This window comes from Xylocopa sonorina, chromosome 2, assembly GCF_050948175.1.
Source record: "Xylocopa sonorina isolate GNS202 chromosome 2, iyXylSono1_principal, whole genome shotgun sequence".
Taxonomy (NCBI): domain Eukaryota; kingdom Metazoa; phylum Arthropoda; class Insecta; order Hymenoptera; family Apidae; genus Xylocopa; species Xylocopa sonorina.
Genome location: NC_135194.1, coordinates 2,238,598 through 2,259,213, shown reverse-complemented (window position 1 = coordinate 2,259,213; position 20,616 = coordinate 2,238,598).

The window sequence follows — 20,616 nt, the reverse complement described above, 5'->3', positions numbered from 1 at the left end:
ATACGATGTATACATAACACTGCACAATGAATACTAATATTATCATAAAACATAGAAATGTGATGCGATATCGCGATTTATGAAGCATTAGATGTCTATTGCTTCGATACGTAGACATCTGCAAACGCTACTTCCTAGCAAGGAAGTGTCGCATTTACATTCTTTTGAAGTGAATATGAGGTATACATAACACTCCACAATGAATATTATACATTATCATGAAACATAGTAATGAGTAGCGATATCGCGTATTGAGAAGCATTAGAACTCTAATGCCACAATACGTAGACGTTTGCAAACGCTATTTCCTAGCAGGGATGTGTCGCGTTAGCATTCTTTTGAAGTGAATACGAGGTACACATAACACTGCACAATGAATATTATATCTTATCATGAAACATAGAAATGAGATGCGACATGGCGATTTAAGAAGCATAAGAACACTATTGCCTCGATACGTAGACATCTGCAAACGCTACTTCCTAGCAAAGAAGTGTCGCATTTACATTCTTTTGAAAGGAATACGAGGAATACATAACACTCCACAATGAATATTATACATTATCATGAAACATAGAAATGAGAAGCGATTTCGCGTTTTGAGAAGCATTAGAACTCTAATGCCACGAAACGTAGACATCTGCAAACGCTATTTCCTAGAAAGGGAGAGTCGCATTTACATCCATTTGAAGTATAGACGAGATATACATAACACTGCACAATGAATATTATATCTTATCATGAAACATAGAAACTAGATGCGATATGGCGATTTAAGAAGCATTAGAAGTCCATTGGTTCGATACGTTGACATCTGTAAACGCTACTTCCTAGCAAGGAAGTGTCGCATTTACATTTTTTTGAAAGGAATACGAGGTATACATGACACTTCGCAATGAATATTATATCTTATCATGAAACATAGAAATGAGATGCGGTATGACGATTTAAGAAGCATTAGGTTTCTATAGCAACGATACATAGACACCTGCAAACGCTATTTCCTAGGAAGGAAATGTCGTTTTTACATTCTTTTGATGTGAGAACTAGGTATACATAACTCTCCACAATGAATATTATATATTATAATGAAACATGGTAATGAGTAGCGATATCGCGTTTTGAGATGCATTAGAGCACTAATGCTACGATACGTAGACATCTGCCAACGCTATTTCTTAGCAACGAAGTGTCGCATTTACATTCTTTTGAAGTGAATACGTGGTATTCATGACACTTCGCAATGAATATTATATCTGATCATGAAACATAGAAATGAGATGCTATATGGCGATTTATGAAGCTTTAGAACTCTATTGCTTCGATACGTAGATATCTGCGAACAATATTTCCTAGCAAGTAACTGTCGCACTCACATTCATTTGAAGTGTATGCGAGGTATACATGGCACTGCACAAAGGATATTATATCGTATCATGAAACATAGAAATGACATGCGATATGGCGATTTAAGAAGCATTAGAACTGTATTGCTTCGATACGTAGACATCAGTAAAGCAAGGAAGTGTCGCATTTACATTCTTTTGAAAGGAATAGGAGGTATACATGACACTTCGCAATGAATATTATATCTTATCAGGAAACGTAGATATGAGATGCGATATGACGATTTAAGAAGCATTCGAACTCTATTGCTTCGATACGTAGACATCTGCAAACGCTGTTTCCTAGGAAGGAAGTGTCGCATTTACATTCTTTTGAAAGGAATACGAGGTATACATGACACTTCGCAATGAATATTACATCTCATCATGAAACATAGAAATGGGATGCAATATGGCGATTTAAGAAGCATTAGATGTCTATTGCTTCGATACGTAGATATCTGCAAACGCTATTTCCTAGCAAGGAACTGTCGCATTCACATTCATTTGAAGTGTATGCGAGGTATACATGACACTTCGCAATGGATATTGAATATTATCATGAAACATAGAAAGGAGATGCGATATCGCGAATTAGCAAGCTTTAGAACTCTATTGCTTCGATACGTAGACATCTGCAAACGCTGTTTCCTAGCAAGGAAGTGTCGGATTTACATTCTTTTGAAAGGAATACGAGGTATACATGACACTTCACAATGAATATTATATCTTATAATGAAACATAGAGATGAGATGCGATATGGCGATTTATGAAGCATTAGATGTCTATTGCTTCGATACGTAGACATCTGCAAACGCTATTTCCTAGCAAGGAAGTGTCGCATTTACATTCTTTTGAAAGGAATACGAGGTATTCATGACACTTCGCAATGAATATTACATCTTATCATGAAACATAGAAATGAGATGCGATATAGCGATTTATGAAGAATTAGAATTCTATTGCTTCGATACGTAGACATCTGCAAACGCTGTTTCCTAGCAAGGAAGTGTCGGATTTACATTCTTTTGAAAGGAATACGAGGTATACATGACACTTCACAATGAATATTATATCTTATAATGAAACATAGAGATGAGATGCGATATGGCGATTTATGAAGCATTAGATGTCTATTGCTTCGATACGTAGACATCTGCAAACGCTATTTCCTAGCAAGGAAGTGTCGCATTTACATTCTTTTGAAAGGAATACGAGGTATTCATGACACTTCGCAATGAATATTACATCTTATCATGAAACATAGAAATGAGATGCGATATAGCGATTTATGAAGAATTAGAATTCTATTGCTTCGATACGTAGACATCTGCAAACGCTGGTTCCTAGCAAGGAAGTGTCGCATTTACATTCATTTGAAGTGTATGCGAGGAATACATGACACTGCGCAATGAATATTATATACTATCATGAAACATAGAAATGAGAAACCATGTCGCGTTTTGAGAAGCATTAGAGCACTAATGCTACGATACGTAAACATCTGCAAACGCTATTTCCTAGCAAGGAAGTGTCGCATTTACATTCTTCTGAAGTGAATACGAGGTATACGTGACACTTCGCTATGAATATTATATCTTATCAGGAAACGTAGATATTAGATGCGATATGACGATTTAAGAAGCATTGGAACACTACTGCTTCGATACGTACATCTGCAAACGCTATTTCCTAGCAAGGAAGTGTCGCACTTACATTCTTTTGAAGTGAATACGAGGTATACATAACACTGCACAATGAATATTATATCTTATCATGAAACATAGAAATGTGATGCGATATCGCGATTTAACAAGCGTTAGAACTCTATTGCTACGATACGTAGATATCTACAAACGCTATTTCCTAACAAGGAAGTGTCGCATTCACATTCTTTTGAAATAAATACGAGGTATACTTGACACTTCGCAATGAATATTATATATTATCATGAAACATAGAAATGAGTTGCGATCTGGCGTTTGAAGAAGCGTCAGAATGCTATTGCCATGATACATAGACACCTGCAAACGCTATTTCCTAGGAAGGAAGTGTCGCAATTACATTCATTTGAAGTGTATGCGAGGTATATGTGACATTTCGCAATGAATATTATATCTTGTCACGAAACATAGAAATGAGATGCGATATCGCGAATTAGCAAGCTTTAGAACTCTACTGCTTTGATACGTAGACATCTGCAAGCGCTATTTCCGAGCAAGGAAGTGTGGCATTTACATTCTTTTGAAGTAAATACGAGGTATACATAACACTGCACAATGAATATTATATATTACCATGAAACATAGTAATGAGATGCGATATCTCGTTTTAAGAAGCATTAGAACTCTATTGCTACGATACGTATACATCTGAATACGCCATTTCCTAGCAAGGAAGTGTCGCATTTACATTCGTTTGGAGAGAATGCGATGTATACATGACACTTCGCAATGAATACTATATCTTATCATGAAACATAGAATTGAGATGCGATATCGCGTTTTAAGAAGCATTAGAGCTCTATGGCCTTGATGCGGAGACATCTGCGAACGCTATTTCCTAGCATGGAAGTGTCGCACTTACACTCTTTTGAAGTGAATACGAGGTATACATGACACTTCGCAATGAATATTATATCGTATCACAAAACATATAAATGAGATGCGATATCGCGATTTAAGTAGCAATAGAACTCTATTGCTGCGATACGTAGACATCTGAATACGCCATTTCCTCGCAAGGAAGTGTCGCATTTACATTCGTTTGGAGAGAATACGAGGTATACATGACACTGCGCAATGAGTATTATATCTTATCATGTAACATCGGAATGAGAAGCGATATGGCGATTTAAGAAGTATTAGATACCTATTGCTTCGATACGTAGACATCTGCAAATGCTATTTCCTGGCAAGGAAGTGTCGCGCTTACATTCTTTTGAGCGAATACGAGGTATACATGACACTTCGCAATGAATATCGTATCTTATCATGAAACATAGAAATGAGATTCGATATGACGATTTAAGAAGCATTAGAATTCAATTGCTTCGATACGCAGACATCTGCAAACGCTATTTCCTAGCAAGGAAGTGTCGCGTTTACATTCTTTTGAAGTGAATACGAGGTATACATAACACTGCACAATGAATATTATATCTTATCATGTAACATAGGAATGAGAAGCGATATGGCGATTTAAGAAGTATTAGATACCTATTGCTTCGATACGTAGACATCTGCAAATGCTATTTCCTGGCAAGGAGGTGTCGCGGTTACATTCTTTTGAGCGAATACGAGGTATACACAACACTCCGCAATGAATATTATATCTTATCATGAAACATAGAAATGAGATGCAATATCACGAATTAGCAAGCTTTAGAACTCTATTTCTTCGATACGTAGACATCTGCAAACGCTATTTCCTGGCAACGAAGTGTCGCGTTTACATTCTTTCGAAGTGAATACGAGGTATACATAACACTGCACAATGAATATTATATCTTATCATGAAACATAGAAATGAGATGCGATATCGCGACTTAAGAAGCATTACGACACTATTGCTTCGATACGTAGACATCTGCAAACGCTATTTCCCAGCAAGGAATTGTCGCATTTACATTCATTTGAAGTGTATGCGAGTTATACATGACACTTCGCAGTGAATATTATATATTATCATGTAACATAGGAATGAGTAGCGATATAGTGATTTAAGAAGTATTAGATACCTATTGCTTCGATACGTAGATATCTGCAAACGCTATTTCCGAGCAAGGAAGTGTGGCATTTACATTCTTTTGAAGTGAATATGAGGTATACATAACACTCCACAATGAATATTATATATTATCATGAAACATGGTAATGAGTAGCGATATCACGTTTTGAGAAGCATTAGAACACTAATGGTACGATACGTAGACATCTGCAAACGCTATTTCCTAGCAAGGAAGTGTCGCATTTACATTCAATTTAAGTGTATGCGAGGTATACATGACACTTCGCTATGAATATTATATATTATCATGAAACATGGCATTGAGTAGCGATATCGCGTTTTGAGAAGCATTAGAACTCTAATGCTACGATACGTAGACATCTGCAAATGCTATTTCCTGGCAAGGAAGTGTCGCGTTTACATTCTTTTGAGTGAATACGAGGTATACATAACACTCCGCAATTAATATTATATCTTATCATGAAACATAGAAATGAGATGCGATATCGCGAATTCGCAAGCTTCAGAAGTCTATTGCTTCGATACGTAGACATCTGCAAACGCTATTTCCAAGCAAGGAAGTGTCGCATTTATTCATTTGAAAGGAATACGAGGCATACATGAAACTTCGCAATGAATATTATATCTTATCATGAAACAAAGAAATGAGATGCGATATCGCGAATTAGCAAGCTTTAGAACTCTACTGCTTTGATACGTAGACATCTGCAAGCGCTATTTCCGAGCAAGGAAGTGTGGCATTTACATTCTTTTGAAGTAAATACGAGGTATACATAACACTGCACAATGAATATTATATATTACCATGAAACATAGTAATGAGATGCGATATCTCGTTTTAAGAAGCATTAGAACTCTATTGCTACGATACGTATACATCTGAATACGCCATTTCCTAGCAAGGAAGTGTCGCATTTACATTCGTTTGGAGAGAATACGATGTATACATGACACTTCGCAATGAATACTATATCTTATCATGAAACATAGAATTGAGATGCGATATCGCGTTTTAAGAAGCATTAGAGCTCTATGGCCTTGATGCGGAGACATCTGCGAACGCTATTTCCTAGCATGGAAGTGTCGCACTTACACTCTTTTGAAGTGAATACGAGGTATACATGACACTTCGCAATGAATATTATATCGTATCACAAAACATATAAATGAGATGCGATATCGCGATTTAAGTAGCAATAGAACTCTATTGCTGCGATACGTAGACATCTGAATACGCCATTTCCTCGCAAGGAAGTGTCGCATTTACATTCGTTTGGAGAGAATACGAGGCATACATGACACTGCGCAATGAGTATTATATCTTATCATGTAACATCGGAATGAGAAGCGATATGGCGATTTAAGAAGTATTAGATACCTATTGCTTCGATACGTAGACATCTGCAAATGCTATTTCCTGGCAAGGAAGTGTCGCGCTTACATTCTTTTGAGCGAATACGAGGTATACATGACACTTCGCAATGAATATCATATCTTATCATGAAACATAGAAATGAGATTCGATATGACGATTTAAGAAGCATTAGAATTCAATTGCTTCGATACGCAGACATCTGCAAACGCTATTTCCTAGCAAGGAAGTGTCGCGTTTACATTCTTTTGAAGTGAATACGAGGTATACATAACACTGCACAATGAATATTATATCTTATCATGTAACATAGGAATGAGAAGCGATATGGCGATTTAAGAAGTATTAGATACCTATTGCTTCGATACGTAGACATCTGCAAATGCTATTTCCTGGCAAGGAGGTGTCGCGGTTACATTCTTTTGAGCGAATACGAGGTATACACAACACTCCGCAATGAATATTATATCTTATCATGAAACATAGAAATGAGATGCAATATCGCGAATTAGCAAGCTTTAGAACTCTATTTCTTCGATACGTAGACATCTGCAAACGCTATTTCCTGGCAACGAAGTGTCGCGTTTACATTCTTGTGAAGTGAATACGAGGTATACATAACACTGCACAATGAATATTATATCTTATCATGAAACATAGAAATGAGATGCGATATCGCGACTTAAGAAGCATTAGGACACTATTGCTTCGATACGTAGACATCTGCAAACGCTATTTCCCAGCAAGGAAGTGTCGCATTTACATTCATTTGAAGTGTATGCGAGTTATACATGACACTTCGCAGTGAATATTATATATTATCATGTAACATAGGAATGAGTAGCGATATAGTGATTTAAGAAGTATTAGATACCTATTGCTTCGATACGTAGATATCTGCAAACGCTATTTCCGAGCAAGGAAGTGTGGCATTTACATTCTTTTGAAGTGAATATGAGGTATACATAACACTCCACAATGAATATTATATATTATCATGAAACATGGTAATGAGTAGCGATATCACGTTTTGAGAAGCATTAGAACACTAATGGTACGATACGTAGACATCTGCAAACGCTATTTCCTAGCAAGGAAGTGTCGCATTTACATTCAATTTAAGTGTATGCGAGGTATACATGACACTTCGCTATGAATATTATATATTATCATGAAACATGGCATTGAGTAGCGATATCGCGTTTTGAGAAGCATTAGAACTCTAATGCTACGATACGTAGACATCTGCAAATGCTATTTCCTGGCAAGGAAGTGTCGCGTTTACATTCTTTTGAGTGAATACGAGGTATACATAACACTCCGCAATTAATATTATATCTTATCATGAAACATAGAAATGAGATGCGATATCGCGAATTCGCAAGCTTTAGAAGTCTATTGCTTCGATACGTAGACATCTGCAAACGCTATTTCCAAGCAAGGAAGTGTCGCATTTATTCATTTGAAAGGAATACGAGGCATACATGAAACTTCGCAATGAATATTATATCTTATCATGAAACAAAGAAATGAGATGCGATATCGCGAATTAGCAAGCTTTAGAACTCTACTGCTTTGATACGTAGACATCTGCAAGCGCTATTTCCGAGCAAGGAAGTGTGGCATTTACATTCTTTTGAAGTAAATACGAGGTATACATAACACTGCACAATGAATATTATATATTACCATGAAACATAGTAATGAGATGCGATATCTCCTTTTTAGAAGCATTAGAACTCTATTGCTACGATACGTATACATCTGAATACGCCATTTCCTAGCAAGGAAGTGTCGCATTTACATTCGTTTGGAGAGAATACGAGGTATACATGACACTTCGCAATGAATACTATATCTTATCATGAAACATAGAATTGAGATGCGATATCGCGTTTTAAGAAGCATTAGAGCTCTATGGCCTTGATGCGGAGACATCTGCGAACGCTATTTCCTAGCATGGAAGTGTCGCACTTACACTCTTTTGAAGTGAATACGAGGTATACATGACACTTCGCAATGAATATTATATCGTATCACAAAACATATAAATGAGATGCGATATCGCGATTTAAGTAGCAATAGAACTCTATTGCTGCGATACGTAGACATCTGAATACGCCATTTCCTCGCAAGGAAGTGTCGCATTTACATTCGTTTGGAGAGAATACGAGGTATACATGACACTGCGCAATGAGTATTATATCTTATCATGTAACATCGGAATGAGAAGCGATATGGCGATTTAAGAAGTATTAGATACCTATTGCTTCGATACGTAGACATCTGCAAATGCTATTTCCTGGCAAGGAAGTGTCGCGCTTACATTCTTTTGAGCGAATACGAGGTATACATGACACTTCGCAATGAATATCATATCTTATCATGAAACATAGAAATGAGATTCGATATGACGATTTAAGAAGCATTAGAATTCTATTGCTTCGATACGCAGACATCTGCAAATGCTATTTCCTGGCAAGGAGGTGTCGCGGTTACATTCTTTTGAGCGAATACGAGGTATACATAACACTCCGCAATGAATATTATATCTTATCATGAAACATAGAAATGAGATGCAATATCGCGAATTAGCAAGCTTTAGAACTCTATTTCTTCGATACGTAGACATCTGCAAACGCTATTTCCTGGCAACGAAGTGTCGCGTTTACATTCTTTTGAAGTGAATACGAGGTATACATAACACTGCACAATGAATATTATATCTTACCATGAAACATAGAAATGAGATGCGATATCGCGACTTAAGAAGCATTAGGACACTATTGCTTCGATACGTAGACATCTGCAAACGCTATTTCCCAGCAAGGAAGTGTCGCATTTACATTCATTTGAAGTGTATGCGAGTTATACATGACACTTCGCAGTGAATATTATATATTATCATGTAACATAGGAATGAGTAGCGATATAGTGATTTAAGAAGTATTAGATACCTATTGCTTCGATACGTAGATATCTGCAAACGCTATTTCCGAGCAAGGAAGTGTGGCATTTACATTCTTTTGAAGTGAATATGAGGTATACATAACACTCCACAATGAATATTATATATTATCATGAAACATGGTAATGAGTAGCGATATCACGTTTTGAGAAGCATTAGAACACTAATGGTACGATACGTAGACATCTGCAAACGCTATTTCCTGGCAACGAAGTGTCGCGTTTACATACTTTTGAAGTGAATACGAGGTTTACATAACAGTCCACAATGAATATTATATCTTACCATGAAACATAGAAATGAGATGCAATATGGAGATTTAAGAAGCATTAGATGTCTATTGCTTCGATACCTAGACATCTGCCAACGCTATTTCCTAGCAAGGAAGTATCCCATTTACTTTCTTTTGAAGTGTATGCGAGGTATACATGACACTTCGCAGTGGATATTATATCTTATCATGAAGCGTAGAAATGAAATGCGATATCGCGCTTTAAGAAGCGTTAGAAATCCATTGCTACGATACGTATACATCTGCAAACGCTATTTCCTAGCAAGGATGTGTCGCATTTACATTCATTTGAAGTGTATGCGTGCTATGCATAACACTTCGCAATGAATATTATATCTCATCATGAAACATAGAAATGAGATGCGATATCCAGTTTGAAGAAACATTAGAACTATACTGCTTCGATACGTAGACATCTGGAAACGCTACTTCCTAGCAAGGAAGTGTCGCAGTTACATTCTTTTGAAGTGAATACGATGTGTACATATCACTCCACAATGAATATCATATCTTATCATGAAACATAGGAATGAGAAGCGATATCGCAATTAGAGATGCACCAGATCTCTATTGCTTCGATAGGTAGACATCTGGAAACGCTTCTTCCTAGCAAGGAAGTGTCGCATTATCATTCCTTTGAAGTGAACACGAGGTATACATGACACTTCGCAATGAATATTATACCGTATCACGAAACATAGAAATGAGATGCAATATCGCGCTCTAAGAAGCATTAGAACGCTATTACTCCGATACGTAGACATCTTGAAACGCTACTTCCTAGCAATGAAGTGTCGCAGTTACATTCACCTGAAGTGAATACGGGGAGTACATAACACTTCGCAATGAATATTATATCTTATCATGAATCATAGAAATGAGATACGATATCGAGCTTTAAGAAGCGTTAGAAATTTATTGCCACGATACGTAGACATCTGCAAACGCTATTTCCTAGCAAGGAAGTGTCGCATTTACATTCTATTGAAGTGAATACGAGGTATACATAACACTGCGCAATGAATATTATATCTTATCATTAAACATAGAAATGAGATGCGATATCACGTTTTAAGGAGCATTAGAACTCTATTGCTTCGATACGGAGACATCTGCAAACGCTAATTCTTGGCAAGAAAGTGTCGGTGTTACATTCTTTTGAAGTGAATACGAGGTATACATAACACGCCACAATGAATATTATATCTTATCATGAAACATAGAAATGAGATGCAATACGGCGACTTAAGAAGCATTAGAACTCTATTGCTTCGACACGTAGATAACTGCAAACGCTATTTCCAAGCAAGGATGGGTGGCATTCACATTCATTTGAAGTGTATGCGAGGTATAAGCGACCCTCCGCTTTCCCCCTATTTCCTAGCAAGGAAGTGTCGCATTTACATTCTTTTGAAAGGAATACGAGGTATACATAACACTTCGTAATGAATATTATATCTTATCATGAATCGTAGATATGAGATGCGATATGACGATTTAAGAAGCATTAGAAAACTATTGCTTCGATACGTAGAAATCTGCAAACGCTATTTCCTAGCAAGGAAGTGTCGCATTTACATTCTTTAGAAGTGGATACGAGGTATACATAACACTCCATAATGAGTATTATATCTTATCATGAAACGTAGATATGAGATGCGATATGACGATTTAAGAAGCATTACAATACAATTGCTTCGATACGTAGACATATGAAAACGCTATTTCCAAGCAAGGAAGTGTCGCATTTACATTCTTTTGAAGTGAGTACGAGGTATTCATAACACGGCACAATGAATATTATATATTATCATGAAACATAGAAATGAGATGCGATATCGCGATTTAAGAAGCTTTAGAACTCTATTGCTTCGATACGTAGATATCTGCAAACACTATTTCCTAGCAAGGAACTGTCGCATTCACATTCATTTGAAGTGTATGCGAGGTATACATGACACTTCGCAATGAATATTATATATTATCATGAAACATAGATATGAGATGCGATATCGCGAATTAGCAAGCTTTAGAAACCTATTTCTTGGATACGTAGACATCTGCAAACGCTACTTCCTAGCAAGGATGTGTCGCATTCACATTCTTTTCAAATGCGTACGAGGTATACATAACACTGCACAATGAATATTGTATCTTATCATGAAACGTAGATATGAGATGCGATATGACGATATAAGAAGCATTAGAAAACTATTGCTTCGATACGTAGACATCTACAAACGCTATTTCCTAGCAAGGAATTGTCGCATTTACATTCTTTAGAAGTGGATACGAGGTATACATAACACTCCACAATGAGTATTATATCTTATCATGAAACGTAGATAAGAGATGCGATATGACGATTTAAGAAGCATTAGAATACTATTGCTTCGATACGTAGACATATGAGAACGCTATTTCCAAGCAAGGCAGTGTCGCATTTACATTCTTTTGAAGTGAATACGAGGTATACATAACACTCCACAATGAATATTATATATTATCATGAAACATAGTAATGCGTAGCGATATCGCGTTTTGAGAAGCATTAGAACTCTAATGCTACGATACGTAGACATCTGCAAACTCTATTTCCTAGCAAGGAAGTGTCGCATTTACATTCTTTTGAGAGGGATACGAGGTATACATGACACTTCGTAATGAGTATTATATCTTATCATGAAACATAGAAGTGATATGCGTAATGACGATTTTAGAAGCATTAGAACTCTATTGCTTCGATACGTAGATATCTGCAAACGGTAATTCCTAGGAAGGAAGTGTCGCATTTACATTCTTTTGAAAGGAATACGAGGTATACATGACACTTCGCAATGAATATTATACCTTATCACGAAAGATAGAAATGAGATGCGATATCGCGTTTCAAGAAGTATTAGAACACTATTTCTTCGACACGGAGGCATCTGCAAACGCTATTTCCTAGCAAGGTATTGTCGCATTTACTTCCTTCTGAAGTGAATACGAGGAGTACATGACACTGCACATTGAATACTATATCTTATCATGAAACATAGGAATGAGATGCGATATCGCTTTCTGAGCAGCATTAGAACACTATTGCTTGGATACGTAGACATCTGCCAACGCTGTTTCCTAGCAAGGAAGTGTCGCATTTACATTCTTTTGAAAGGAATACGAGGTATACATGACACTTCGCAATGAATATTATATCTTATCATGAAACATAGAAATGTGATGCGATATGACGATTTATGAAGCAATACAACTCTATTGCTTCGATACGTAGACATATGCAAATGATAGTTCCTAGCAAGGAAGTGTCGCATTTACAATCTTTTGAAGTGAATACGAGGTATACATAACACTTCGCAATGAATATTATATCTTATCATGAAACGTAGATATGAGATGCGATATGACGATTTAAGAAGCATTAGAATACTATTGCTTCGATACGTAGACATATGCAAACGCTATTTCCTAGCAAGGAAGTGTCGCATTTACATTCATTTGAAATGTATGCAAGGTAGACATGGCATATCGCAGTGAATATTACATATTATCATGAAACATAGAAATGAGAAGCGATATGGCGATTTAAGAAGCATTAGATCCCCATTGCTTCGATACGTAGACATCTGCAAACGCTACCTCCTAGCAAGGAAGTGTCGCATTTACATTCTTTTGAAAGGAATACGAGGTATACATAACACTTCGTAATGAATATTATATCTTATCATGAAACGTAGATATGAGATGCGATATGACGATTTAAGAAGCATTAGAAAACTATTGCTTGGATACGTAGACATCTGCAAACGCTATTTCCTGGCAAGGAAGTGTCGCATTTACATTCTTTAGAAGTGGTTACGATGTATACATAACACTCCATAATGAGTATTATATCTTATCATGAAACGTAGATATGAGATGCGATATGACGATTTAAGAAGCATTAGAATACAATTGCTTCGATACGTAGACATATGAAAACGCTATTTCCAAGCAAGGAAGTGTCGCATTTACATTCTTTTCAAGTGAATACGAGGTATTCATAACACGGCACAATGAATATTATATATTATCATGAAACATAGAAATGAGATGCGATATCGCGATTTAAGAAGCTTTAGAACTCTATTGCTTCGATACGTAGATATCTGCAAACACTGTTTCCTAGCAAGGAACTATTGCATTCACATTCATTTGAAGTGTATGCGAGGTATACATGACACTTCGCAATGAATATTATATATTATCATGAAACATAGATACGAGATGCGATATCGCGAATTAGCAAGCTTTAGAAATCTATTTCTTCGATACGTAGACATCTGCAAACGCTACTTCCCAACAAGGAAGTGTCGCAGTTACATTCTTTTGAAGTGAATACGAGGTATTCATAACACTGCACAATGAACATTATATCTTATCATGAAACATAGAAAAGAGATGCGATATCGCGATTTAAGAAGGTTTAGAACTCTATTGCTTCGATACGTAGATATCTGCAAACACTATTTCCTAGCAAGGAACTGTCGCATTCACATTCATTTGAGGTGTACGCGAGGTATACATGACACTTCGCAATGAATATTACATCTTGTCACGAAACATAGAAATGAGATGCGATATCGCGATTTAAGAAGCATTAGAACACTATTGCTTCGATACGAAGACATGTGCAAACGCTATTGCCTAGCAAGGAAGTGTCGCATTTACATTATTTTGAAGTGATTACGAGGTACACATGACACTTCGCAATGAATATTATATCTTGTCATGAAACGTAGATATGAGATGCGATATGACGATTTAAGAAGCATTAGAATACTATTGCTTCGATACGTAGACATATGCAAACGCTATTTCCAAGCAAGGAAGTGTCGCATTTACATTCTTTTGAAGTGAATACGAGGTATTCATAACACTGCACAATGAACATTATATCTTATCATGAAACACAGAAATGAGATGCGATATCGCGTTTTGAGAAGCATTAGAACTCTAATGCTACGATACGTAGACATCTGCAAACTCTATTTCCTAGCAAGGAAGTGTCGCATTTACATTCTTTTGAAAGGAATACGAGGTATACATGACACTTCGTAATGAGTATTATATCTTATCATGAAACAGAAGTGATATGCGATATGACGATTTTAGAAGCATTAGAACTCTATTGCTTCGATACGTAGACATCTGAAAACGCTATTTCCTAGCAAGGATGTGTCGCATTTACATTCTTTTGAAGTGAATACGAGGTATACATAACACTGCACAATGAAGATTATATCTTATCATGAAGCATAGAATTGAGATGCGATATGGCGATCTAAGAAGCATTAGAACACTATTGCTTGGATACGTAGACATCTGCCAACGCTGTTTCCTAGCAAGGAAGTGTCGCATTTACATTCTTTTGAAAGGAATACGAGGTATACATGACACTTCGCAATGAATATTATATCTTATCATGAAACATAGAAATGTGATGCGATATGACGATTTATGAAGCAATACAACTCTATTGCTTCGATACGTAGACATATGCAAATGATAGTTCCTAGCAAGGAAGTGTCGCATTTACAATCTTTTGAAGTGAATACGAGGTACACATAACACTTCGCAATGAATATTATATCTTATCATGAAACGTAGATATGAGATGCGATATGACGATTTAAGAAGCATTAGAATACTATTGCTTCGATACGTAGACATATGCAAACGCTATTTCCAAGCAAGGAAGTGTCGCATTTACATTCTTTTCAAGTGAATACGAGGTATTCATAACACGGCACAATGAAATTATATATTACCATGAAACATAGAAATGAGATGCGATATCGCGATTTAAGAAGCTTCAGAACTCTATTGCTTCGATACGTAGATATCTGCAAACACTAAATCCTAGCAAGGAACTGTCGCATTCACATTCATTTGAAGTGTATGCGAGGTATACATGACCCTTCGCAATGAATATTATATATTATCATGAAACATAGATATGAGATGCGATATCGCGAATTAGCAAGCTTTAGAAACCTATTTCTTGGATACGTAGACATCTGCAAACGCTACTTCCTAGCAAGGATGTGTCGCATTTACATTCTTTTCAAATGAGTACGAGGTATACATAACACTGCACTATGAATATTATATCTTATCATGAAACGTAGATATGAGATGCGATATGACGATATAAGAAGCATTAGAAAACTATTGCTTCGATACGTAGACATCTGCAAACGCTATTTCCTAGCAAGGAAGTGTCGCAGTTACATTCTTTTGAAAGGAATACGAGGTATACATGACACTTCGCAATGAATATTATACCTTATCACGAAACATAGAAATGAGATGCGATATCGCGATTCAAGAAGTATTAGAACACTATTTCTTCGACACGGAGACATCTGCAAACGCTATTTCCTAGCAAGGTATTGTCGCATTTACTTCCTTCTGAAGTGAATACGAGGAGTACATGACACTGCACATTGAATACTATATCTTATCATGAAACATAGGAATGAGATGCGATGTCGCTTTTTGAGCGGCATTAGAACACTATTGCTTGGATACGTAGACATCTGCCAACGCTGTTTCCTAGCAAGGAAGTGTCGAATTTACATTCTTTTGAAAGGAATACGAGGTATACATGACACTTCGCAATGAATATTATATCTTATCATGAAACATAGAAATGTGATGCGATATGACGATTTATGAAGCAATACAACTCTATTGCTTCGATACGTAGACATATGCAAATGATAGTTCCTAGCAAGGAAGTGTCGCATTTACAATCTTTTGAAGTGAATACGAGGTATACATAACACTTCGCAATGAATATTATATCTTATCATGAAACGTAGATATGAGATGCGATATGACGATTTAAGAAGCATTAGAATACTATTGCTTCGATACGTAGACATATGCAAACGCTATTTCCTAGCAAGGAAGTGTCGCATTTACATTCATTTGAAATGTATGCAAGGTAGACATGGCATATCGCAGTGAATATTACATATTATCATGAAACATAGAAATGAGAAGCGATATGGCGATTTAAGAAGCATTAGATCCCCATTGCTTCGATACGTAGACATCTGCAAACGCTACCTCCTAGCAAGGAAGTGTCGCATTTACATTCTTTTGAAAGGAATACGAGGTATACATAACACTTCGTAATGAATATTATATCTTATCATGAAACGTAGATATGAGATGCGATATGACGATTTAAGAAGCATTAGAAAACTATTGCTTGGATACGTAGACATCTGCAAACGCTATTTCCTGGCAAGGAAGTGTCGCATTTACATTCTTTAGAAGTGGATACGAGGTATACATAACACTCCATAATGAGTATTATATCTTATCATGAAACGTAGATATGAGATGCGATATGACGATTTAAGAAGCATTAGAATACAATTGCTTCGATACGTAGACATATGAAAACGCTATTTCCAAGCAAGGAAGTGTCGCATTTACATTCTTTTCAAGTGAATACGAGGTATTCATAACACGGCACAATGAATATTATATATTATCATGAAACATAGAAATGAGATGCGATATCGCGATTTAAGAAGCTTTAGAACTCTATTGCTTCGATACGTAGATATCTGCAAACACTGTTTCCTAGCAAGGAACTATTGCATTCACATTCATTTGAAGTGTATGCGAGGTATACATGACACTTCGCAATGAATATTATATATTATCATGAAACATAGATACGAGATGCGATATCGCGAATTAGCAAGCTTTAGAAATCTATTTCTTCGATACGTAGACATCTGCAAACGCTACTTCCCAACAAAGAAGTGTCGCAGTTACATTCTTTTGAAGTGAATACGAGGTATTCATAACACTGCACAATGAACATTATATCTTATCATGAAACATAGAAAAGGGATGCGATATCGCGATTTAAGAAGGTTTAGAACTCTATTGCTTCGATACGTAGATATCTGCAAACACTATTTCCTAGCAAGGAACTGTCGCATTCACATTCATTTGAGGTGTACGCGAGGTATACATGACACTTCGCAATGAATATTACATCTTGTCACGAAACATAGAAATGAGATGCGATATCGCGATTTAAGAAGCATTAGAACACTATTGCTTCGATACGAAGACATGTGCAAACGCTATTGCCTAGCAAGGAAGTGTCGCATTTACATTATTTTGAAGTGATTACGAGGTACACATGACACTTCGCAATGAATATTATATCTTGTCATGAAACGTAGATATGAGATGCGATATGACGATTTAAGAAGCATTAGAATACTATTGCTTCGATACGTAGACATATGCAAACGCTATTTCCAAGCAAGGAAGTGTCGCATTTACATTCTTTTGAAGTGAATACGAGGTATTCATAACACTGCACAATGAACATTATATCTTATCATGAAACACAGAAATGAGATGCGATATCGCGTTTTGAGAAGCATTAGAACTCTAATGCTACGATACGTAGACATCTGCAAACTCTATTTCCTAGCAAGGAAGTGTCGCATTTACATTCTTTTGAAAGGAATACGAGGTATACATGACACTTCGTAATGAGTATTATATCTTATCATGAAACAGAAGTGATATGCGATATGACGATTTTAGAAGCATTAGAACTCTATTGCTTCGATACGTAGACATCTGCAAACGCTATTTCCTAGCAAGGATGTGTCGCATTTACATTCTTTTGAAGTGAATACGAGGTATACATAACACTGCACAATGAAGATTATATCTTATCATGAAGCATAGAATTGAGATGCGATATGGCGATCTAAGAAGCATTAGAACACTATTGCTTGGATACGTAGATATCTGCCAACGCTGTTTCCTAGCAAGGAAGTGTCGCATTTACATTCTTTTGAAAGGAATACGAGGTATACATGACACTTCGCAATGAATATTATATCTTATCATGAAACATAGAAATGTGATGCGATATGACGATTTATGAAGCAATACAACTCTATTGCTTCGATATGTAGACATATGCAAATGATAGTTCCTAGCAAGGAAGTGTCGCATTTACAATCTTTTGAAGTGAATACGAGGTATACATAACACTTCGCAATGAATATTATATCTTATCATGAAACGTAGATATGAGATGCGATATGACGATTTAAGAAGCATTAGAATACTATCGCTTCGATACGTAGACATATGCAAACGCTATTTCCTAGCAAGGAAGTGTCCCATTTACATTCATTTGAAGTGTATGCAAGGTAGACATGGCACATCGCAGTGAATATTACATATTATCATGAAACATAGAAATGAGAAGCGATATGGCGATTTAAGAAGCATTACATCCCCATTGCTTCGATACGTAGACATCTGCAAACGCTACCTCCTAGCAAGGAAGTGTCGCATTTACATTCTTTTGAAAGGAATACGAGGTATACATAACACTTCGTAATGAATATTATATCTTATCATGAAACGTAGATATGAGATGCGATATGACGATTTAAGAAGCATTAGAAAACTATTGCTTGGATACGTAGACATCTGCAAACGCTATTTCCTGGCAAGGAAGTGTCGCATTTACATTCTTTAGAAGTGGATACGAGGTATACATAACACTCCATAATGAGTATTATATCTTATCATGAAACGTAGATATGAGATGCGATATGACGATTTAAGAAGCATTAGAATACAATTGCTTCGATACGTAGACATATGAAAACGCTATTTCCAAGCAAGGAAGTGTCGCATTTACATTCTTTTCAAGTGAATACGAGGTATTCATAACACGGCACAATGAAATTATATATTACCATGAAACATAGAAATGAGATGCGATATCGCGATTTAAGAAGCTTCAGAACTCTATTGCTTCGATACGTAGATATCTGCAAACACTAAATCCTAGCAAGGAACTGTCGCATTCACATTCATTTGAAGTGTATGCGAGGTATACATGACCCTTCGCAATGAATATTATATATTATCATGAAACATAGATATGAGATGCGATATCGCGAATTAGCAAGCTTTAGAAACCTATTTCTTGGATACGTAGTCATCTGCAAACGCTACTTCCTAGCAAGGATGTGTCGCACTTACACTCTTTTCAAATGAGTACGAGGTATACATAACACTGCACTATGAATATTATATCTTATCATGAAACGTAAATATGAGATGCGATATGACGATATAAGAAGCATTAGAAAACTATTGCTTCGATACGTAGACATCTGCAAACGCTATTTCCTAGCAAGGAAGTGTCGCAGTTACATTCTTTTGAAAGGAATACGAGGTATACATGACACTTCGCAATGAATATTATACCTTATCACGAAACATAGAAATGAGATGCGATATCGCGATTCAAGAAGTATTAGAACACTATTTCTTCGACACGGAGACATCTGCAAACGCTATTTCCTAGCAAGGTATTGTCGCATTTACTTCCTTCTGAAGTGAATACGAGGAGTACATGACACTGCACATTGAATACTATATCTTATCATGAAACATAGGAATGAGATGCGATGTCGCTTTTTGAGCGGCATTAGAACACTATTGCTTGGATACGTAGACATCTGCCAACGCTGTTTCCTAGCAAGGAAGTGTCGAATTTACATTCTTTTGAAAGGAATACGAGCTATACATGACACTTCGCAATGAATATTATATCTTATCATGAAACATAGAAATGTGATGCGATATGACGATTTATGAAGCAATACAACTCTATTGCTTCGATACGTAGACATATGCAAATGATAGTTCCTAGCAAGGAAGTGTCGCATTTACAATCTTTTGAAGTGAATACGAGGTATACATAACACTTCGCAATGAATATTATAT